The following is a 22,246-nucleotide window of genomic DNA, read 5'->3' as shown; positions in this document are numbered from 1 at the left end:
TTCGGCTCCTTTTCTCCAGAGGGAGACTGAGAGTTGAACTTTGTTTTCCTGGGACTTCAGTTTTTTCCCTCCTTCTCTTCTGGGCTGTTTCAACATCAGAACACACCGGGAGAATTTTCCACCGAGGCCCTGGAGGTGGGCCCACACTGACCCAGGTCCGAGGAGGAGGAGAGAGACCACACCTACAGAAGGACTCTGAAATCTTCCCAGGTTTCTCTCCACAGCAAGAGGTTTTATTATTTAGAATTATTATCCTTTTCCTGTGTGTTTGTTAAATAGTTTTTATCTCTTTCACTTTCCTCCAAGGAAAATTTTTTTCCCGAACCTGGTAGGAGAGGGATGGTTGTAACCTGTCTTCTATCAGAGGATATTTTCCTCCAAATTTGTCTAAACTGGCACACAGGTCATATCCAGCTAAACTGCCGTGTTATCTGGCAAAAGAGAGCCTGCAGCCCCTTGTTTTCCTTCACATCCAGGTGGACCCTCCAACCTAAATGGGCAATCCATCAGTCACCTGTGCTACCTAACCAACTAACTCTCCTGCAGGAGACAACTAATTTTAGATACAAAGGAGCAGCATGTATGCTCTTTTCCTTACTGTATTTGGCATCTTGCCATGTCTTCTTTGTTGAGGAATACATTTAGTGCAAGTAGCTTGGTTTGCAAGCTGAAGCGAGAGCTGCAGAGGGAACTCTGGGTGTCCGGAGCCCCAGGCAAGAGGAGGTGAACTGCCGACACTTTGCATACCAAAGGGCACAGGGACTTGTGCCCCAGACAGGTGAGTGGAGGATCAGACTGAGCAGGACTTTTACACTAATCTGTGAGGGTATAAAAGCCATGGGGTTCCTTTGTTTGAGTTGCTTCCTCGGGGGCACCAGCTCAAACTGTTATTTTGTTACTGCACCGGGATTAAATTAAGGATCGAGACAGCTGAGACACTGCTATGGGAAAGCTGAGTTTGGGCCAGTTGAGGAGACCTAGTGTGACTGTGTGAGCGTGGGGGGTGAGCTGCCAAGGGGCCTCAGTCCCAGCTCAGGGGGTGTGAGTGGGACTGCCAGAGTGGTTCCTGGGTGGTCAGACAGGGTCAGACAGGTCAGACGTTTCCTCAGCATCTCCTGTGCTACCAGGTCTGTCAGAGCTATTCCCTGCACTAGAGTTGTTCTATTGTATTTCTTCTTTCTTTCTCAAAAGAGTATTTTGCTGCTCTTGCTAAATGTCTTCTGCAGCATTCAGAAACTGCGACATTAAAAAAAAGTCAATTTTCTGTTATTGGAAGAACTTTGATAAACACCTCAGGCATTATACAATGAGTTTTGAAGAGGAGAGGGTTTACAGCTATGTATTTTATGAGTCTTTTGTTTTTAAGGGAGGTTTTCCTTTTAACTCTGTGTTGCGCCTCAGCAAAGAAACTAGACTTGGGAAAAAGAAACCAAAAAAAGAACAACAAAATGAAACCCAAACCAAAACCAAACAACCCATGCTTTCCTCATGCGGTTCCTGTTCCAGCATGCAAAACCCACTGTCTTGGGGTGACTTTATGATGTGTATCCCATATTGCTGCCCTATGCCCAGAAATTAATTGTTGTGCCTTTCTATGTCTTTAAGCTGAGCCTGAGAAGGGGAAGGAAAAAAACTGAGCAAAACTTTTTCAAAGCAGTTTGCAGCTTGTCCAAGGTCACACAGAGATAGTGACTTTTCTTCCCACCCAGCTTTCAGCCAGTTTTTTTCAGTTTTTTTTCTCTTCTTCTCCAGAGAGAGACTGAGAGTTGGATTTTTTTCCTTCCCTGGAATTTTGGATTTTTCCCTTTTTTCCGTGGATTGCTTCAATATCAGAACACATTGGGAGGACTTTCCACTGAGCACAGAGGGCCTGGCCCTGGACCAAGCCCCAGCTCCGAGGAGACCAAAGGGAGGGCTCTAACACTTTCCCAGGTTTTTTCTTCACAGCAAAAGATTTTATTGTTTAGCATTATTTTCCTTTTCCCGTGTGTTTGTTAAAGAAATAGTTTTTATCTCTTTCACTTTCCTTCGAGGAAAATTTATTTTTTCCCGAACCTGGTGGGGGGAAGGGTGGTTTTGCCTTCTCTCAGAGGATATATCTCTAAATTTGACCAAACTGGAACACCCACCCTTTTCAAAGCATCTGGCACATCTATACAGACAGATGCAGCCAGTCCAAATTCATTCTGCCCACCCTGCAAGCTGACTGGCTTTCCTCCAGCTCCCATCCAAAAACCATGCGGCTGTGATGGAGCATCACTGAGCCTGGACTAATAAACCTGACCTCACACACAACATTATGGAGCTCTGTGGCTTCTGGCCAGGATGAGGTTGTCTGCTTGCTCAGAGCATGAACAGAATAGATTCAGCTCTGTCTGTGCTTGTGCTTAGAGACTCCTTTTGTGTTTCTTGTTAGGTTCATTTTCACCAAAACCCCATCCAAATAATATAAGTCCTCTCTTTAGCCCTTGGCATACTTTCATTCATATAATCTGCTGAGTATTTGTACTCATCCATTGTTGTTTACAGTCCAAGCAAGAAAACATCTGAAGTTAATTCTTATTCCAATCAAATCTGTAAATCATTAATACAGAAATAACATGCATGAGAATGTTGGTGTGACCCAGCCCCCTGTGGGGCTAGGGCAGCGTGATGCCAATCAATCCCAGCCCATCCCCTGGATTGAGTTTCCCGAAGAGGCAGACTCAGAGGGCGGGTCGAGGGGCGGCTCAGAAGCCTAAGCTGCACCCCCTGGGCGGTGCCCGGGTACAAGCCGCCTCCCCTGGTTCGGGAAAATTCCCGGTTACTGGGTTTTTCATTGGTTCTCTGTTACAACTCCCGCCTCTCAGTTCCCCCCAGTGGTTCTTGTTAAATTGTATCCTCCCCTTGGCTTGTAACTCATTGGTTGTTTTCCCCTTTCGCCGGGGTTTTCAAATTCCCTATAAAACTGAGGACAAGCCTCAGTATCCCATCCCATCACATTCCATCCCATCCCATCACATCAGATTCCAGCTTGTTCGGGTTGCAAAACTTCTTACAATAAACCTGTTAGACCAGAACAGCCTCTCTCTTCCTTTGTCTCCAAGCTAACGTGAGTTGATGCCATCGGCTCTTGGTGTGTTTGCCGAGAAGCCAGCTAGCTAGCTCAGCCAGCAGCACCCTTCCTGATGCCGAAGTCGCTTCAGCGACCCGCAGAAGTAGCGCAGCTGGACTGTCTCTGACCTGGGGCACACCAGAGCTCATGCTTTGAGCACCAAACCCTGTGTTATGAGAACAAATTTGCCTAACCATTCAAATAAAGCAGTAAAATAAGGAATGACAAAGGAGAAAATAGGTGATTCTGTTCTTTGCTTCTCATCTTCTTAAGAATTTAATTGTTGAATCCCAATCTCTTAGTCTCACACATCTTCCCAAAATTCCCCCATGCTCCCTATTCCCGTACTGTGGGGCTAGAAAAACATCAGCATAATGGAGAGGGCCAGGAATTATAGGAGATTTTAATGAGTGATGGATATTCTCCGTAGGTAAATAACTCTGAGAGCCCAAAGGCAGGACATGAGAAGTTCTTAGAGTTATTGTTCTGCTTTAGTTTGGGACAGGTGACTTTTCACAAACGTTACTACTCATAACAAATATGAGTTGAGGTTCTCATAGTAGATAAGAGTTCACTTCCAGACAGAATCCTTGCAATTGTATTCTCTGCATATTTTAACATCTTCACCAATCTGGGGAATGACATCAGTAGTGCCAATAAATTTTCTTGTTCACTCCAAGCATGACAAATTTTTCTAATGGATTAAAGAGCTCTGTGTGCTATTAAGATACAACAGTTGACTGATGGCATGCCTTCCCAAATAATTCTTTTTTATGTGAGTGGTGCTTAAAATACTATCTTAAGTCAGCACTTAAACTTAACCAAAGTTTATTTCCACAGTATTTCAGGATTTATTCTCTCTTTAATCTATTACCTTATTCTGGAATTCTATGGAAAAAAAAAAATAAGGTTAGATCTTACTTCTTAATTTTCTCCATGAAGAGAATAAATATAAAATCTTAATCTCAGAGAAGGAAAGAAAATAGAAAAGGGGATTGAGACAGACTTGTTTATTGGTAGGAATCTCCACATATCTAGTAAGTAATCAGAGGTTATATGGTCTGCTGTTTTGTGCAATTTGTGCAACTCTGAGTAATAAAGTTAAATATGAAAAAGGCCTTTCACTTGTATGAAGGCCCTTTGTCAAATCTCTTTAAGCTGAAAGAAGTAAAAAAACCTCTAATGTACTGCTGAAAAGTCATAGAACTAGAACCAAATACTTCTGTCTTCCCAGAGTGTGCTCGGCAGAGGTCAGCGTCCTGTCTGGGTACAAGGTCAGCATTGGTGTACTTCAGACAGACTGAAAGCAGCTCTAACTTCATCCTGCATGCTGAGACACAGCTGGACTGTGGAAGTGTGCTGGACTTTCTGTCCTTCCACTGTAAAATTATTGAAGAAGGTGAGCATGTTTTACAGCAGCCCCACTTCCTATGTAGCCATTTGATTTGGGTGTCTGAAAGAATACATCCAGGAAAGACAGAAAGATTGGGTATGATACAAAACTCTCTCCAAGACTTGTAAGCTATTTTATATAGTTAGTATAGAAAACACAATTTTAACTCCTACATTTTTCAACCAGCTGCTGTGGATTTCTTAGAACTGTCTTTCGTAGAAATCGCTTTACTTTCTTTGAGTCCCTTGCTTTTGTTCACAATCCCATATCTGTACCCAGAGTCGTTATGTTTTTCCACACCTGAAGGGCACCTGTAGACACCACCGTCATTCTGTATGACTTTTATTACAGGGTTAGAGAAACAAGAAAACAAGAAATAAATCAAGCAAAGACTCCCTGAAGGAGGGAGTGCATGTTTTTTCTCTCATATAGCAAAGCAGACCTGTGAATACAACTGATTGATAGAAATACAGTATCTGGAAAACAAATTTGCTTGTATTTACCTGAAGCTGTTTTCATCACAGATATTTGAATTGTCTACATGATACATGAAACATGCTGTACAATTTGCAGAACTTGTAATTTGTTTCAATTAATGCAACCCCATGCTTAGCAGTAATGAAAGAGCAACAGAAGGAAATCTGTGACCTCAATTGTATCTTACAGTTCTAAAAAGTAGTTCTACACATGAAGAAATTAAATGAACTCAACTCAGATTATAACATAATATCATTGGGTTGGATATAAATACCTTAATGAATATTTAGAAAGCTATACATGAAAGCTGAGTGCTTGTGACTTACATAATCACTGCAAGACCTGAAAAATGTTCACAGATGAATAACAGGGGTAAAGAAACACAGTGGAAGCTTAGACTAATGAAGTTGAGGGTTTGCCTTAAGAAAAAAAAAGTTAAATTTTTTTACAGGTTCCAATATCTATAAGTAAAAGGCATTCTAAGGCCTGCAGGTTCATATTTCTACAACCTCATCCATTAAACAAGTTCTTTAGTGCTAAATGAAGATCTGTTTAGTGTAAATATGCTCAAAAATTTTTCATTTCATGAAGATAAACCTTCAGGAAGAGCCATTTAAGAAGAACCTATGTTGACCTTTGGCAATTGTGGTTTATAGGCAGATTTGTTTGATAGGTAGGAAAAAAATTCAATATCAAAGGACATAACTAAATGAAATATTAAATATTTAATATACAGAAGATGAAAAAATGCAGAAGTGCTAACCATAAACATATATATTGAAATGCACTAAATGAAATTTTAAAAGCTTTCATTGCTATCTCTAAAACCTTTATAAATTGAAGCATGGAAGAACAGGGGAGTCAGACAAATAAATGAAAGGAAGAAATAAAAAGACCCACAACTTTTCAGAGAACAAAAATAAAGAAAATATCTGAGAATTGTAAAAAATGTTCACTCAGTTAAAAGAAGTAATTCTTGACAGAAAGACCCAGGTATAACTACTATAGCACCCATCGAGGTCAATGAAAGACCCTGATGAGATGCCAAGAGTTCACTGAAGGAATTGGTTGAAGGAATTAACTCAAGTTTTACTTTCAATAGTTACAAAACTCATAAAAAATATTGGCTTTTTGGAGTTGGAAGGAACCATGGAATTGGTTGACATATTTGTAATGAGGACTCTTGAGGAAGAGAATCAGTCAATTCCATGTAGAGGTGAAGAAAATGCTCCCACTGACACAAGCAATGTGCTCTTGATGGAACATGGTAGCTTTCATCTGCCACAAAATTCATTTCTTCAATCGTTCCGCTAGACACTGAACAATCCCCATGACTTAGCTTGGTGATGTAAAATGATGGAACTTGGATATTAAAATGAAAAAAAGAATAAAATCCTGGGCAACATGAAACATGAAAACCAGAAAAAAAGCAGAGATATGCTATGAGAAGAATCTGACTGAAGACAGCCAAACTGCACAGATGCAATCAAGGAGTTCTCAAGGAATCCCTCTGGTTTGCAAAAATAATGATTTGTGATGGAGAAGCAGCTGGAAGGCAGGCACACTATCTTAGGGCAGCAAAAATAAATCCAGACACTTATATAGAGACATTGAAATTGCTGTCCCTTAGGTCTTAAAATCCCAGAGTATATCAGACATCATTCACTACTTTAAATAGAATATAAAACTCCAAATAAAACATTTTGGCAGACTCTGAATAAAATGAAGAGACCTGAATAAATGTTAGGATTACTTTTAAGAAAATTCTCAGCCTACTCACAAGGTGCAACATAGAAATCTGACCCATTTTTAAAGTCTGAGATGTATTAATTTTTAAAACTTCATATATCCCTCTTTTACCCTCCATTATAATAATTAAAGTGTACTAAATGAAATGGCATTGTGTGAAGTTACATAAAAGAAAATTCTCAACAAAAGAGAGCCTTTTAAAGGCTGTTACCACTAAGTGTGATTAAAGTCTGATTTCTTCCATCAGAACAGATGATGAGCAGCAAATTGCCTGCAGTACTTGCAAATTGAACAGAAAAACCTGCTTATTGACCACTTAAATTGTTTTAGAGCAGATTGATACATCTCAGCTATTTATGTGAATAAATATCAAGAGAATAACCCTCTCATTTACAAGAACTCCCAAGTGGTAGCTGCCTGGAACACAGAAAATAATCACAATATCAACAGCACATAGATTAGATACAAGCATCTCTTGAACAGCATAGCCAAAAACATTCAGCTTGAAAAGTGTAGCATAGAAGCTATTTTGAAAGTTAGGGTCAGAGTCTTCCACAAGAGGGTGGCTGAACATGAAAAACAAGCAACACTTTTGGGAGGCATGTTAGGTAAAACTGCAAATATATTTTTAAAAACTAAGGAATCATTTTGAGCAATAATTTTCAGAATCCAGAGGAAAGAAGGTACTATCTTCGTCTTCTTTTAAAATAAGAAAAAGATTAAGCTTCACATATTTCTGATTAGCACATTGGGAACTAATCCTGCCTGTGTCATGATATAATGCTCAGGATCCCTAACACATAAAAAACTCCCTCATTCTACCATCTGTTACAAAGCTTATCAAGTTCAGAACAGTATTGCATTATTAGCCAGTCTGCTAAAGGAATCATAGTTGTCCAGCAGAGAGAGAATTTATTAGTTCTTAAAGTTATATTTTGTCATTTAAACAAGAGCAGCAGCTGGAATCTATCTTAAATTTCAACTCAGATGATTTTTGTCCTAATTAAAATACCTGCACAAGGTACATAAGGAATGAGCATCTGGAACATATTCCAAATATGTTATTATTTTACTGCTGAAAGATTTAGATTAATTTCGTCTCAAATACTAAAATCTTCAATTAGTATATAAATGGATAGATAGATAGATAGATGATCTAGTTGAACATGTTCCTGCTTGTTGCAATGAAGGTTGGACTATGTGGACTAGGCCCCTTCCAACCTAAACTATTCTATGACTGGATGGAGGGATGGATGGATGGATGGATGGATTGGTGGATGGATGGATGGATGGATGGATGAAATCTGTAGTCCTTCTCTGTGGCCTGACTGAAGTCACTGCTCCCACCTTCATGTCACTGGGAATATCTGAAGAGCCATCCCAGGGTACATGAAGAACTGTGGAAGACAACTTCCTTTCAAATGCCAATGTAAGGGCTACCTTATGCATAGCACAGTTACCAGGGGCCAGACAAAAATGTTCCTTGATATGGGCCTATAGATTAAATAATTTTAAGGAAGCCTAATATTGCATCTAACAGTCCAATGAGATTATCATGGCCTATGAAGATCACTAGAAGACATTGGTTTATACCAAGACCTCCTTTCAGCTCCAAAATTGTTCAGAATTTAAAAGACATAATTATTACAGCTGGTGAAGGGGGTCAGCGGCTTTGACCCAGGAAGAGGTGACCAGTCCAGGGAGATGGTCCCGAAAGGAATCACCTTCCCGAGGCCCGGTGTCTTCCTCTCAGCTGCTGGCAGGAGGCCCCTTGCAGAGGCTGTCAGCTCTTTAGTGATATCAGCTTGTGATTCCAGCTCAGCTCTGCAGGGCAGCCTCCAGGCCAAGCCAGACCAGAGAGAGAGATGAGAAGGCCCGTGTGGCTGGTTCCGCACAGAGGTAGCTTTATTGTGGGTCCCCTCCGGCGAAGGGAAGCCAGGGACGAGAACCCTCTCTGGGACGGGCCCCAGAGAGCTTGCTTTTATAGGGTTACAGGGGATCAGCAAGGGACCAATGGATTACAGAGGATCTGGGATGGGAACAGGCCAATGGGTTACAGAATGATTTGCATAGTGTCTCCCAAAGGATTGTGGGTCTGCCTTTCCTCGCCTTGACCAAAGTGGTTGCCTTTCCAGGGAGTCCTGCTGGGCGATTGCAAAATTTCTTATCTCAGCAGAGATCCCTCCAGGGCAGGGGCTGGGCATACCCCACACATAATGATACCTTAAATCTCTCAGATTCTTCAGCTCTGTCAAAGCCTTACAGAACCTCACTCCTGTACCAAAAGGGCTTTAGCAAAATGTCTTCCTGTCTGGCAAAATATCAATGTTATTAGAATATATATATATTATATAGAACAAATGTAGATAATAAACAGTAATGTGTGCTGAATAGGCCAGTATTTTTTCAAGAGCTTGTATTGGCTTTATGTGGAAAAGCAAGGGAGGAGCTACAGGAGTGATTTCTCTGAGAAGCTGCTAGATGCTTCCCCTGTGTCTCAGCCAAGGCTGTGACAATCAGGGACAGTGTGTTCCGGTTTGGCCAAATTCAGAAATATATCCTCTGAGAGAAGGCAGGTTACAACCATCCCTCACCCACCAGGTTCAGGAAAAAATAAATTTTCCTCGAAGGAAAGTGAAAGAGATAAAAACTATTTATTTAACAAACACACAGGAAAACATAATGATGCTAAATAATAAAACCTCTCGCTCTGCTGAGAGAAACCTGGGAAAATTTCAGTGTCCTTCCGTAGGTCTCTCCCTCTCCTTGGAGCTCAGAAGGGGTGGTGGGCCCACCTCCAGGGCCAAGGCCTTGGTGGAAAGTCCTCCCGATGTATTCTGATGTTGAAACCATCCAGCAGAGAAAAAAGGATAAAACAATGAAGTCCCAGGAAAACAAAAGTTCAACTCTCCAAAGGAAAAGGAGCTGAGGAAAAAAAACTGCTGAAAGCTGACTGGAAAGAAAAGCAAGCCGGGTGCTTCCCTTCCCTCTCGCTCTCCTGCCGCAGCTGAAAAGAAAAAATCGCTATCTAAGTGTGACCTTGAACAAGCTGCAAACTGCTTTGAAAAAGTTTTGCTCAGTTTTTCCTTCCCCCTCTCAGGCTCAGTTTAAAGGCATAGAAAGGCACAAGAATTAATTTCTGGGCATAGGGCAGCGATATGGGATACACATCACAGTCACCCCAAGACACAGTGTTAGGCACCTCTGGGATAATGTATTTTAAAAGGGAAAAAAACTTCTGTGCAACAGCAGTTGGAAGAGATGAGTGAGAATATGCCAGAGAAACAGTCTGGCAGACACCCAGGTCAGTGAAGGAGGGGAGGAAGTGCTCTAGATGCTGGAGCTGGAATTCCCTTGCAGTCTGTGGTAAAGAACTTGGTAACACAGGCTGTGCCCCTGAAGCCCATGGTACATGGTGGAATGGAGATCCCCCTGCAGCCTGTGGAGGACCCCACACTGGAGCAAGTGGATATCCAAAAGAGACTGTGACCCTATGGGAAGCCCATGCTGGAGCAGGCTCTTGACAGGACATGTGGACCCATGGTCAGAGGAGCTCGCAATGGGTCAGGTTTGCTGTCAGGAATTGTGACCTTGTGGGGGAACCCCCCTGCTGGAACAGACTGTTCCTGGAGGACTGCACCCCATGGGAGGGACCCAGGCTGCAGCAGTTCATGAAGAACTGCAGCCCATGGGAAGGACTCCTCTTGGAGACGTTCATGAAGGATTGTCTCTTGCGGGAGTTACCCCATGGTGGAGCAGGGGAAGAGTGTGAGGAGGAAGGACCATCAGAGGCAATGTGTGATGAACTAATCACAATCCCCATACCCTCTCCTCCTGTGCTACTCTGGGGAAAGAATTAGAGAAACAGGGAATGTATATGAGCCGAGGAAGAAGGGACGAATGGGGGAAAGTGTTTTAAGATTTAGGTTTTATTTCTCACTCGCCTATACTGATTTAATTGGCAATAAGTTAAATTAATTTCCCTCAAGTTGAGTCTGGTTTTGACTGTGATGGCAACTGGTGCTTGATCTCTCTCTATCCTTATCTCAACTCATGAGCCTTTCTCTATATTTTCTATCCCTGTCCTGATGAGGAAGGGAATGACAGACCAGTTTTGCTGGTCCAACACACCACATAGCTATTAGGATTTCCAGTGTGTGCACTGCCTGTATTATCAAAGCCAGTCAAACAGTGGTCCAATAGGCCTGTACAAGAACCTTTCCTCTGGAGTGAGTAACTCACTGTATACAACTATTTAAACTTTGTGGGTTTTTTTTCTGCTGAGCCTGAGAAAGTTTCTCTGCCAGTTATAAATTATAGGAAAGGTAGGTTTTTGTGAAATAGTCATTTTAGGTACATGGCAATATATACGGACACAAAAACTTTTCAGATAGAAACTGTCTTTGGTCTTAATAGCAAAAGAATGCAGTTCTTCCCTCCCCCCAAGTGTTAGAGAAGCAACCTTATAAAAACTTTTCAGAAATGTTTCTTTTAAAAATGTTTGCTATTGTACCTTTGCTACAGAAAGAAAATTTTAGTTTGTCATGTTCCTCCCTGGCCTCCCCCAGGGATGTGAGCAAATATTTTGACAGAAGCTGATCAGGAATGGGACACATTTTACATTGCTTCAGTCATCCAAATCTAGGGCAACTAGTCTAAGATAACTGCATAAGCTCCCTGTGCAAGATAGGAATAGAAAGAAAAAGGGGCACAGTGATCCTCATCCCACCTCTCAGATGCTGCTATGGAGCAGGGTAAACCATCCACCAGCAATGCACAATTTCTTCAGGTACACAGCTGAGGGAGTACAGATTATTAGTTTAGACAAGTTAGCTCTCAAATCTCTCTCCAAATGAGAAGAGAGCTCAAACATGTTTCATAGTCTTCACCTAAACACTAACAGTCATTAGCAGTTTAGTTAAACGGCTGACTAATACAGTCGATTTCAGTGACTATGGTACTTACGTGGTGCTTGTTCCTCCTCCGAGTCCAGAAGAAATTATCACAGACACTGTGTTATAATGGATTATCATAGATATCATTACTGCTATTATACTATTTCCTGACCATTCCCAAATTTGTTTTAGAAAACTGAAATGTATTTCAAAGGAAAAAGGTGCTCTGAAGAGACATGCAACTATCAGGTGAAGCAGCCATATTTATCGTACCCCATACCCCAAGCTATATCCAGTTGTAACTAAAGATGAAATTTAAAAGGAGGACAGGAAGTTGAAAAAACCCCCTATTTACTTTCATCTCTGCAATTCCAACCCGACCATTAGCTTTTATATGGGAACATATGGTCAATATTTCTTGAGAAAAGCCACTATTTCAGATGTCAGAGGATGGTGTAATGTCCCTTCTGTAATACTCTTTTTGTCAATGTAACTATTATGTAACAATGTAACAAATCTTATTCAGGAGAGGAGAGGAGAGACAAGCATTTCTATTACTGAATGTCAACAAAACAGTATAGATGGAAACAATTGTCTCATTGTCTTATACTTGTTCAAACTGCCCTCGACATTTCTATTTTGATTTTTGGAGCACATAAGATGTACATTAGCATAGGTTAACCCTTTTGGTTGCTGATACTTTATAAGTTTCGCTTATCATAGGTTACCATTATGCACCTTGCGAAGCAGAATGTGTAATAATTACACCTGCTGACAACAACGCTGTGTCCTTCCCTGCAGAGCTGAAATAGTTGGGAAGGCAAAGAATAATTGCATGTATCTTTATGTTCGATTGCTTAGGAACAATACTTTGACAAGGCCAGTATTATTACTATTTTGAGGAATGAGTCCACAATTAGTAGATGAAAGTCAGGAAAAGATCACAAGAAACAGTTTGTTCAAGAGTACAGTAATGTTTCTGATGAGTACTTTTAATGGAAATCCATTTTTAAATGTTTAGCTGAAAACTGTAATAGATATTAAGATGTGTCTGCAGAACTCTTTATGTTAAAATAATTCCAGTTGATTTTTTTTTGTATTTCTGTTACAAAACTTGTTTTTGTAATATTTAGTACAGCACTGCTGTATTCTAATTCTCTACTTTAGAAGGGAAAGTGTACATATGGCTTTGAAATTATAATAAATTAACATCCATATTTACTCTCACTCCTTATGTTTTCAGCTGTAGCAATGTTACAGATCATAAGTTCTTTCTGCCAGTAATAGCTAATCATCCAGGTAATAATTTATCCTGGAATATTGAGGTGAACACATCCTACCCAATACATCATTGCTGCAGACCTGTCACATATTTCATACACTTGTTGAAGGTTCAGTTCCCTGCCCTGTGTTTTCAAGATCACTGAGGCATTAGGATACTCTTTTCTCCTTTTCTGTCCTCTAGAATTCTAACTCTTGAATACAGGAGGCACAGAGCATGCTGCCTTTATTCTGAATTTTCTTCAATGGCTGCCTTTGAGTCACAGAAGGCAGACACAAGTGGCTCAGACAAAACTACGCTTTTGTGAATATCGAATAAAAATTATCCTTGATTTCTGTATAGTAATGGTTTCACTACTTTTATTAAGAATTATTGGACTTAAGTCTTGCTCCCTTGCATGTGAGAGAAGGGTTTTATTCATATGTAAGAACCTACGGTTGCAGAACTCTGTTGCATGAAGACACACCAACCAACAGTGTGGGAAAAGACAGATTTTAGGTTGAGATGGCTGTAGGAATTTTCTTAATATGAATCTACTTGCAGAAAAGTTCTGTGGTAAAAGTTCTGCAAAATTTCCACTATATATTTGCAGGATGTAAACACATGAGAGAGTTCTTTAGGTATCAATTTGCTATCTATATGTGACTGAATATGGGATTGTTATATGAGTTTGAAAATACATTTTTTTAATCTGCTTGATTTTGAGAATGACAATGCCTAAAGGCTGTTTCACACCAAAAATACCAAATCTTTTATTTTTACAAACATGGCTTTTTTTGTTCTTAGCTAAGATCTGTGACAACACTTAGAGTATATATGGAGAATGAATAGAACATTGCTGGAATTTTCTACCAATTCCAAATTACGAGTGTATCTACTAGCTCCAAAACCAAGCATCATTGCTCAGATTTCAAAGGTCCAATGCATAAGACATTTTTGGACACCTTTTGACATCAGCACATTCCTTAACCATTATAAACAGTTGAATCAATTGTATGTTCGAAAAAACTTCCCCAAAAAACAACCCAAAACCCAACCCAACTTAGCTTTCTAATGTGAACTGATAAGTATATAATTTTCATTTTTTTTCCACTTAAAGTACTCAGTAATCAAGAGTTCAGAAATTAATGATGTGTTTTTATAGAGCTATGTCTGAGTGTTTTTACCTAAAGCTTCATCAATGGCAGAACTGCCAGAGTAACTCCCCAAAGTTTTTTGCTTCTACAGATTTGTGCTCAATTTGTGTGTGTGGTAATGCCTCTTTCGAAGACTTTTGTTATATGTCTGTAATGACATCACAACACGATTAATTTATTAATCAGATCATAGTGGCACTCCCAGACGTCAGTTAGGTATTTTGTATTTTCTGTTTTAAACAGAGTTGTGTTGAGTAGCTAAAAAATATGAACTTCCCATCAGTGTAATTGGAAAGAAAAGCTTGTAACAGCAGGTGCTTTAATCTTGTTACAGACAAATAACAAATTTTGGAATAAATGATATAATTACACTGATCAAATATATGAGAGGGATCCAACAGCTTCACAATTTTAATCTATCAAAATTATTATATTAAAGTGAGCAAGAAAACCAGCTTTTCTTGAGCAAATCAAGTCAGATAATAAAGAAATGTGGTTTTAATGTGAGGTGTTATTCTTGCACTTTTCCACATATTTTACTTAAAGTGTGTTTCAGAATTTTATTAGTTTTAACTTTGAAATTAAATATGAATCTTTCACAGCTCAATCTTGAAAACTGCAAGTCTGTCACAGAACCTTTTTTGTTTCACAGTGTTTTCTAGTTCAGAAATGTTCATGTATATTTAGTGTTATAAGCAGAATTCTTTCCACCTACACTAAGAACCTCTTTGCCTCTTTCAGATCATTTGGATAGGCTGGATTTATTCTCCATGTAAAATTCTGTATCACAGTCAGCAGGTCTGAATTTTTTTGGAGTAATTGATGACCCTGATTAAGAGCAAAAGGTTTTATCACAAAACCTGAATATCTTCAATTTGGTTCCATATTCTGGGGAGAATATGTGTTTTATGGAAGTTTTAGTTCCTTTATCTCATCTTTCACACCCTTTGAGGTGCAAGAGAATGATAGTGACTATCTTAATTCAATAGAAAATTATGCAATATAGAACTTACTGCTTTGTTTTCTGGTGATGGTTAAAGGTTATTGATCTCAAATTCCAAGTTCTTTTTTTTTTTTTTTCAATATAACTGAGTGAATATAGTCGATCAATGTAATTCAGAGCACATACTCTTGCCACTTTATTGCAATACAGGCAATATACCTGTATATAAAATAAAAATGCACCAACAGCATGACACAGTCAGACTCTGGTAATACTAACCTTCTAAACATCATAGATACGGCATGCAAATATATTTTCTCAGAAACATCAAGTACACCAAATTTGAATAAGACTTTCCTGTCACTAGGTTGTTGTGAAATAAAATTACAAGATTTCCTATCTGGAAAATAGTATTATTAAAATAAACAGTGTGGCTACAAAAGAATCTAGAACAACAATTTTCCTGTACTCTGAAGCAGCTAAATCAAGATAGTCCATGCTATATCACTTGTGTTTTCTAACACATGCTGTCAGTAAGAACACTTAAAATGACATTTTCCAATGGAAAGGGCAGAAAATTTCAATAGCTATGTAAAGAATTCAATAACTGTTAGGAAATCTATCTTCCATCCAAAGAGGTTAACATCACTGGATATATAACTGTTCTTGGTTCCTTCATTTGTTCAATGTTAGAAGAATAAAAAAGATATCTCAACTATAGATTTTTTATTGATGTAATTTTAATGAAGCATTCAACAGTTTCAAATAAACAGATATATTTTTAGAGTCGTGGGAACATGGAGAATGAATAAAATGTCTTTACATTCTTATTACTATAATTGGTTCAAAAACTTTTTTTCCATCCCACAGGAAATTCTGACACTGTAAAATTTATTTTTATTATTTGGATTGAAAAATGAAAGTGTAGATATTTCTTAATGCAGAGAAACTTGAAAAAAAAATAGATACTTAAACATTACTGCATTTCATTTCCATGTCTTTGCGTTCCCATGCGATAAAAGCCCTATAACAAAAAATATCAAGTTCTAATATAGAAGTGAAATTAAATATAAAGTTCAAATGGAATATCTCTTTCTTACTGAAGTAAGTGTGCCTTACAAACCTAAAACTAAGAATGTAATACTGATTTATTCCATGCTTTTCTTCTGAAAATTTTACTGATATACTGGTACTTCTCTAAAAATAATTGTTCCTAATTTATTTATAAAGACCTTAATAGAGTGAATTTATTTAGGAGTGATTTAGTTCCCCTCATTTTGAAGTAAAATTTTGTTGAAATGGGGCTGAATGCTGATACAAGTTATATTGTTTTCTCAAGATTTTTTTCTTTAAGTTTTGATACATTTTTCAGTAATTTAATATGATTATAGGATCACAAGGAGCATTTTTTTGTTGTTTGTTAATTCTTCCAATCAGTCAATCAGTCAGTGGAACCTGTTAATATCAATTAAAGTTTTACTATGCTCTTCAGCAGAACTAGAATTATGTTTTACATTTTCTGCCTGTCCTAAAAAAAATGCATTCAGCAGATTAAATAAGTTTTACACAGTTTGTACTGGATAATAATTTTCACAAAAATTCATTTCAGGAAAAATAATAATCTTATGGCCATAAAGTTGAAGGAAATTTCAAGATGAAAATTCAAAAAGTTTTTATTTAAAAAAAAACCCTTCACTTTTGGCTACCCAGTTGACCTCAATTAACTTCAGAGAATGCTAGCTTTGTTCAGTTTGCATTTTCAGGCTCGTGTATATTTTAGCTGAAAATATTTGTTCTGTTCTACTTCTCAGTTATCTCCAAACAGTCTTAAAATAAAGAAGGTTGGTTTTCCTCCTTCTCATCTCACTTCCCCCCACACCTTGTTGAAATTGTTGATCGAACAATTTGTCTAAGGCTTTGCATAGCAACTGTGCCTCCCGTGCCTGCAGCCACAGATGCAAAGATGCACATTCCCATTCTGCAGGCTGAGGAGCTGATGGCATCCACAGACATGAATGTATTTGATAAGCACATTGTATTCAGGTGGGAGCTGATTGCAAAGTCCTTTGAGGCTAGTTTTCGTAGTTCTTTACTCCATGCGATTATCACTCTCACAAAGCAATTGGGGGCTCCTGAAGTGTAAAATAAGACTGATCCATCCCACAATTCTGATTCAATCCCACAATTGCAGACCTTGCTTGTTTTTCCTGCCTGTGGTTTTGAATATAGTAGATACAGAGTCAATTCCTTTCAGGATTAACAGAATCTGGAATGTAAGTATTTGGCTTAGGAGACACTTTGACAGGGAATCGGCTCACAGGTAATGATATCTAAATGGAAGACTCCACATGTCTATGGCTTAAAAGTTTAAGCTCTTCTTATCCTCCCTGGTATCCTTAACAATCAGTGTAGCCTAGAGCTGACCATGGCTATCTGCATTCCTTAGGATGAGTTGAATTATTCTCCATGATTCCTTGGCTTTGCTGACTTCATTGTCTCTGCCTGTACTGGAGCTTAGACCCCTGGTTCATTTGCAGAACCTTTCCATCATGATTGGCTAGAAGTAGATGTTTGAATCAGACCTGAATCCTATACCATATTTCTCTTTCTCATCTTCCAATACACCTTTTAAAGATCCCAGTAACATCCCTGTCAGTTCACTGGTTGTAGGCATATAAAGTGAGTAAACTATTTTAACTTTTGCAGATTTTCAGGTCTGTGACTCTCCAAGCTGAGAGTAGTTTCTCTACATTTTGGCATGTGAAGTTAGACATAGATATAGATTGTGCTTTTTCTAAACCAGTTTGTGAGACAATGCATAAATTGAGAAGATTTTATTCCACTCTGATCGCGCTACATTCACATTAGAACTCTTTATAATTTTGTGCATCTTTAGCTCTGCCAAAATAGCTCTAAAATTATTCTAGTAGTTTTAAAGCCAGTTCTGCTGATGCTTTGTTTTGATGTGTGTGTGCATGTGCTGATTATTGTTGTTCTTTCTTCCTTAGGAATATATATTTAAATTTCCCTGCTGCCTCACAGTTCCCACACAATGTTTGCTTGATTACATATTCTTTGTGGCTTCATTTGGTTTGTCTCTCTAGTGGGAGGTCCTGCAAGCAATGATAATGGACCATCCTCCCCAGAGGAATTTATGGGTAATTTTCTTTGTCATCTGAAAGATTTATGATCAAAATATTAAACATGAATAGGAAACTGAACTAAATAAATCACAGCTTAATTCTACAGATGTATGCTGATTTATTTACATGTGGATACAGCACTCAGAGACCCCAGTTTTACTTCAGACTTTTGCTGACAGATATAGGAAGGCAGCAATTTCAGCTAGGTGTATGGGACTCTTTCATTCAGCTCACTATCAGTACTAAGGTTCTTCCACAGTTTTTGATGAGGCTTTTGGGTGCAGATCCAGAAAAGTTTGTGAGCTGTGCCTGTCTGCAGTATTCAGACTACGTTAGGAACTTCATTTCACCAAAGCAACACTTAAAGTGTCGTTAGTGGGCCTCAGCAGGATAATCCAAACCACCTAAATCAGCAGTCTAGACTGTGTAAGTAGACAGTGGAGAGAAGTAAACCCTGCTCAGGGTCTATGGGTACCTACTTTGGTTAGCAAACTATTTCTCTCCCTTGGCTCCTTGGAGCTTACAAACCTACTCCAGTGTTACGATGTCCTGAGCAAGGGGCAACTTAGAGCCAGCCAAGAAATAGCTGAATGCTTGAAGAGTAACCCTTGCCTGGAACAGCTTATAATCTGAAGGTTTGTGTGTGGCTTTTTTCCTCCCATGAAAAATTACAGTAAAGTGCAGTAAAACCATGTCTTTGATTTTACTTTTTTTTTTTAAGTTGTAAAAGATTGCTATTACAATGAACTATAAGAGATGTTTATTACTTAGTAAGGCAATGTAAATGTTATTTTTTACTTCAGGAACAACAGCAAATGCTACTGTTTCCTGGATCTTATCTCCATATTCTGCATTCTAATATATATATCATGGATTTTCTTATATCTGTCAGTCCTCTCTGTCAGATTTTGGACTTTCTCCTGCTTTAACAGACGAGACTTTGAAGTTTCATTCAGTACTCAACAGTCTTCTTATGTTGTGTATTTTTTTACTCACACAGAATAATGTACACAATGATTCTGACAAACTATTAACAGACATTTAAATGCTGCTAACCTTGCTTGCTGCTCCTCCTTGCAAATCTCTGTTTTAGTTGAGTCTTTTCCTGGTTTATGTAAACTACACTTCAAACACTTTCTCACAGCTAGTCATTGCTGGGATCTCAGATGTCAAACAACTCAATTTTGTTTAGGAATTTCGAGCCCAGACTCTGTTCATTTTGAAGCATGCTCCTGTAAGGAATAACAAACTAACATCATGCTCCAAAAAGCTCACTGCTTGTCAATTTGTTTTTAAAAAATATCTTCTAAACGTACTCTGAGATTTATTTTAACTCTGTACAAACAAATCCAACAACCATTACTATGATTTTTAAGAAATAAAGATTTGATGCTACTATCTTAAGAATTCATTTAAAGAGATATTATTTTGGACTAGGTATTTCTTCTGAAAAGGAAAGCAAACATGATTGTATATAGTTCACAACCTGAGTACTAAAATATACTGCAAACAATGAATGAAGCTCCCAAATTTTTGATGCTTGGTATTTTGGTTTTTTTCGACCAACATTATATTATCCAAAGCAGAATTCAGGTTTCTGCTTTCTCTATTTAGACACTTCCCTGTTATCATGGATTTAGTTCATCTTAAAATGATGATCATGAGTCTCAGCGGTGTTTGAGAGCTTGCTGTGGTGATTAACAAAAGCCTATTTCTATTCTGAAGTGCACTGAAGTATGTAATTAAACGTTATTCTTTTTCTCCAGATTGAAGCTGAGTTTTGAAATAAGAATGGTTTGATTGAAAACTCAGCTTTGTGAAATGGTTGAGTTCTCTCCAAGCTAAAGCCAAGTTCAAAAAGCTGATGATCTAGTTAAAGGGCCTGAGCTTAAACTATTAATAGGAAGACCTTCATGCTTACACTGCCTTTAAACTAATCTGAAGTGCTACAATTCATGATGGCTGCACATTCATTTCAACTTGATATAAAAATATACAAATACCTTTGTTATGTTTATTTCCTTGATAGACAACAAGTTGAACATCAGCCAAGGATGCACCCTTGCAGCAAAGCAGGCCAACAGCCTCCTGAGGTGCAGTAGGCGAAGCATTGCCAGCAGGTTGAGGTAGGCAGTCCTTCTCCTCTACTCAGCACTGGCGAGATACATCTGGAGTCCTAAATTTCCAGCTGAGGAAAGGCATGATCATACTGGACCAACTTCAGCCACAGACCACAAAGATGATTAATAACATGAAGCATCTGTCATGAGTGGTTTGGAGAGCTGGGGCAGTTCAGCCTGGAGAAGAGATGCCTCATGGGGCTTATGCATTTAAAAATATCTTTGAGGACATTAAATAAAGTGGAACCAGTCTCTCCTTTGTGGTATCCAATGATCCAAGGATAAGAGGCAGTGGGCACAGTTTTAATTCCACCTAAACCTGAGACCAAAACTTGGGGGTGGGGGGGGTTCAGTGAGTATGGCCAGAATCTTGTAGAGGTTGCCCAAAGTGGTCGTGGAATCTACATCCTTGGAGATACTTAAAACCTTGACTGTACACCATCTGCAGCAACCCACTCTAGCTAATTCTTCTCTGATCAGCAGTGTCGGCCTAGTCCAGATGTCACTGCTACCTGACTGCCTCAGTGATTCTGTCTGTTCGTGGATGAGTCATAGACTAAAAGGATGAAAATAAGTTTCAGTGACTAAAATAGTTTTGATGACATCAGCTGTCCTGCTGTGCCAGATGTGACCCCCAAGATGACATTACATGTTAAAAATACCTTCAGGTCTCAACAATTTTTTTTTTGTCTTTTATGTTAGTATCCTTTCAAATTATTTTATTTCAATTTTTAAAATCTTCTTTATCATAGAAAGCTTTGCTGGGAAATTATAATATTCAGTCTTAAGAGGAGAAAAAGTATATTTTTCTGCCTTAAAAACATCTTTGCAAAGAAGGTATTTCCTGAGAAAAACTATGTTACAGCAAGTCATGATGATAAGACAATCTTTTTACCTGTAAGAGAACAATAGATTGTTTAGTCCATAGTTTCTTTCATGCATGATATGAGCATTTTTGTTACATTTCATGCACTCCTTGGGTCAAGTTACTAACGTATGTATAGTTTAAATTATTCATCTTGGACAACCACATGGGTTTAGCAAGCAGATTTACAAAAGTGCTCTTCAGAACAAAAAAAAATATTGCAGAAGACATAAATGCTGTTGTATTATCTCAGTAAATATTAAAGATATTGTAAAGGAAGAAAGGAAGAAAGGATGATCAAATACTTTCTGTTGGCTGCATGTATTCCTTTGGTGAAGAAGCTGGTATTAGGTCTCAGAGGTGTGGCAATCTTCCTTTAAAATATTGAATATTCAGAAGCAATATATCAAGTTACATTTTATTAGTTTAAGTTCTTCTTAGTGCATATAGACTCTGCCTTCATCTATTGACATAAGAAAAAAGATTATGTCAACAACATTCCTCAGAGGTGCCTATCTATCCATTTTCTGCTTTGTTCCTTGTGCTCAGGATTGGCAGTTCAATTGTTCTGGTTTGTGACAAGAGTCAGCTCCCTGAGCTCCAATTTCCATTAGTGGTTACTTACAAAAAATGTAAGCTCCCTTTAACCTTAATAATAGAGGAAAATAAACTGCAAATAGCAAGAGTGAAGCACATCCATGACTGAATGCTTGGATGGAAGGATGAAATATGCAGAAGCAGATCTTTCACATGATACTGTAATATGATTCAGAACATACACCATAGTAAATATTATTATTGGTTGAAGTGAAAGTATATAAATTTCAGAACTGTTGTATGAGTTTTCCTCATATTTTTAAGGAGATACTAAAGAACAGGGCATGAACATATTACATGAGCAACAATTTCAATAAGGTGATTTTTATGATACTATAGTGGTGGAATTTGTTTCAAAACTGATTCCTTGCCTAAGAATTGATTTCCAAAAGATCATTGATCATCTTGAAGAATCTGATTTTTGCATAGATGTTTATGGCTTCACTTTCTACCCTCCTCTGTTTTTCTTTGTCACAGGCTTACAAAACAAAGTACTATAACTGTCTTTGTCTGAAAATTAAAAATCAAAATATTCAGCCTGTACCTAAAACC

General features: G+C 38.3%; 1 long non-coding RNA gene across 9 annotated transcripts in view; it reads left to right on the top strand.

The window, feature by feature from the left end:
- Positions 1 to 316: 316 nt before the first annotated feature.
- LOC109144125 overlaps positions 317 to 22,246 on the top strand; it is a 115,888-nt gene continuing 93,958 nt past the window's right edge. For 6 of the 9 annotated variants that reach the window (XR_005604453.1, XR_005604451.1, XR_005604457.1 and 3 more), the window contains exons 1-3: positions 317 to 778; positions 4,329 to 4,493; positions 20,142 to 20,238. This is a non-coding gene — a long non-coding RNA (uncharacterized LOC109144125). Of the gene's footprint in view, positions 779 to 4,328; positions 4,494 to 9,880; positions 18,128 to 20,141; positions 20,239 to 22,246 lie in introns of those variants that run through there. The other 3 variants (XR_005604452.1, XR_005604454.1, XR_005604455.1) reach the window with 3 other exon arrangements.

The sequence above is a fragment of the Corvus cornix genome, chromosome 1A, assembly GCF_000738735.6.
Source record: "Corvus cornix cornix isolate S_Up_H32 chromosome 1A, ASM73873v5, whole genome shotgun sequence".
Taxonomy (NCBI): Eukaryota; Metazoa; Chordata; class Aves; order Passeriformes; family Corvidae; genus Corvus; species Corvus cornix.
Note: the sequence above shows the minus strand (reverse complement) of the source record. Positions and strands in the feature narration are given on the sequence as shown.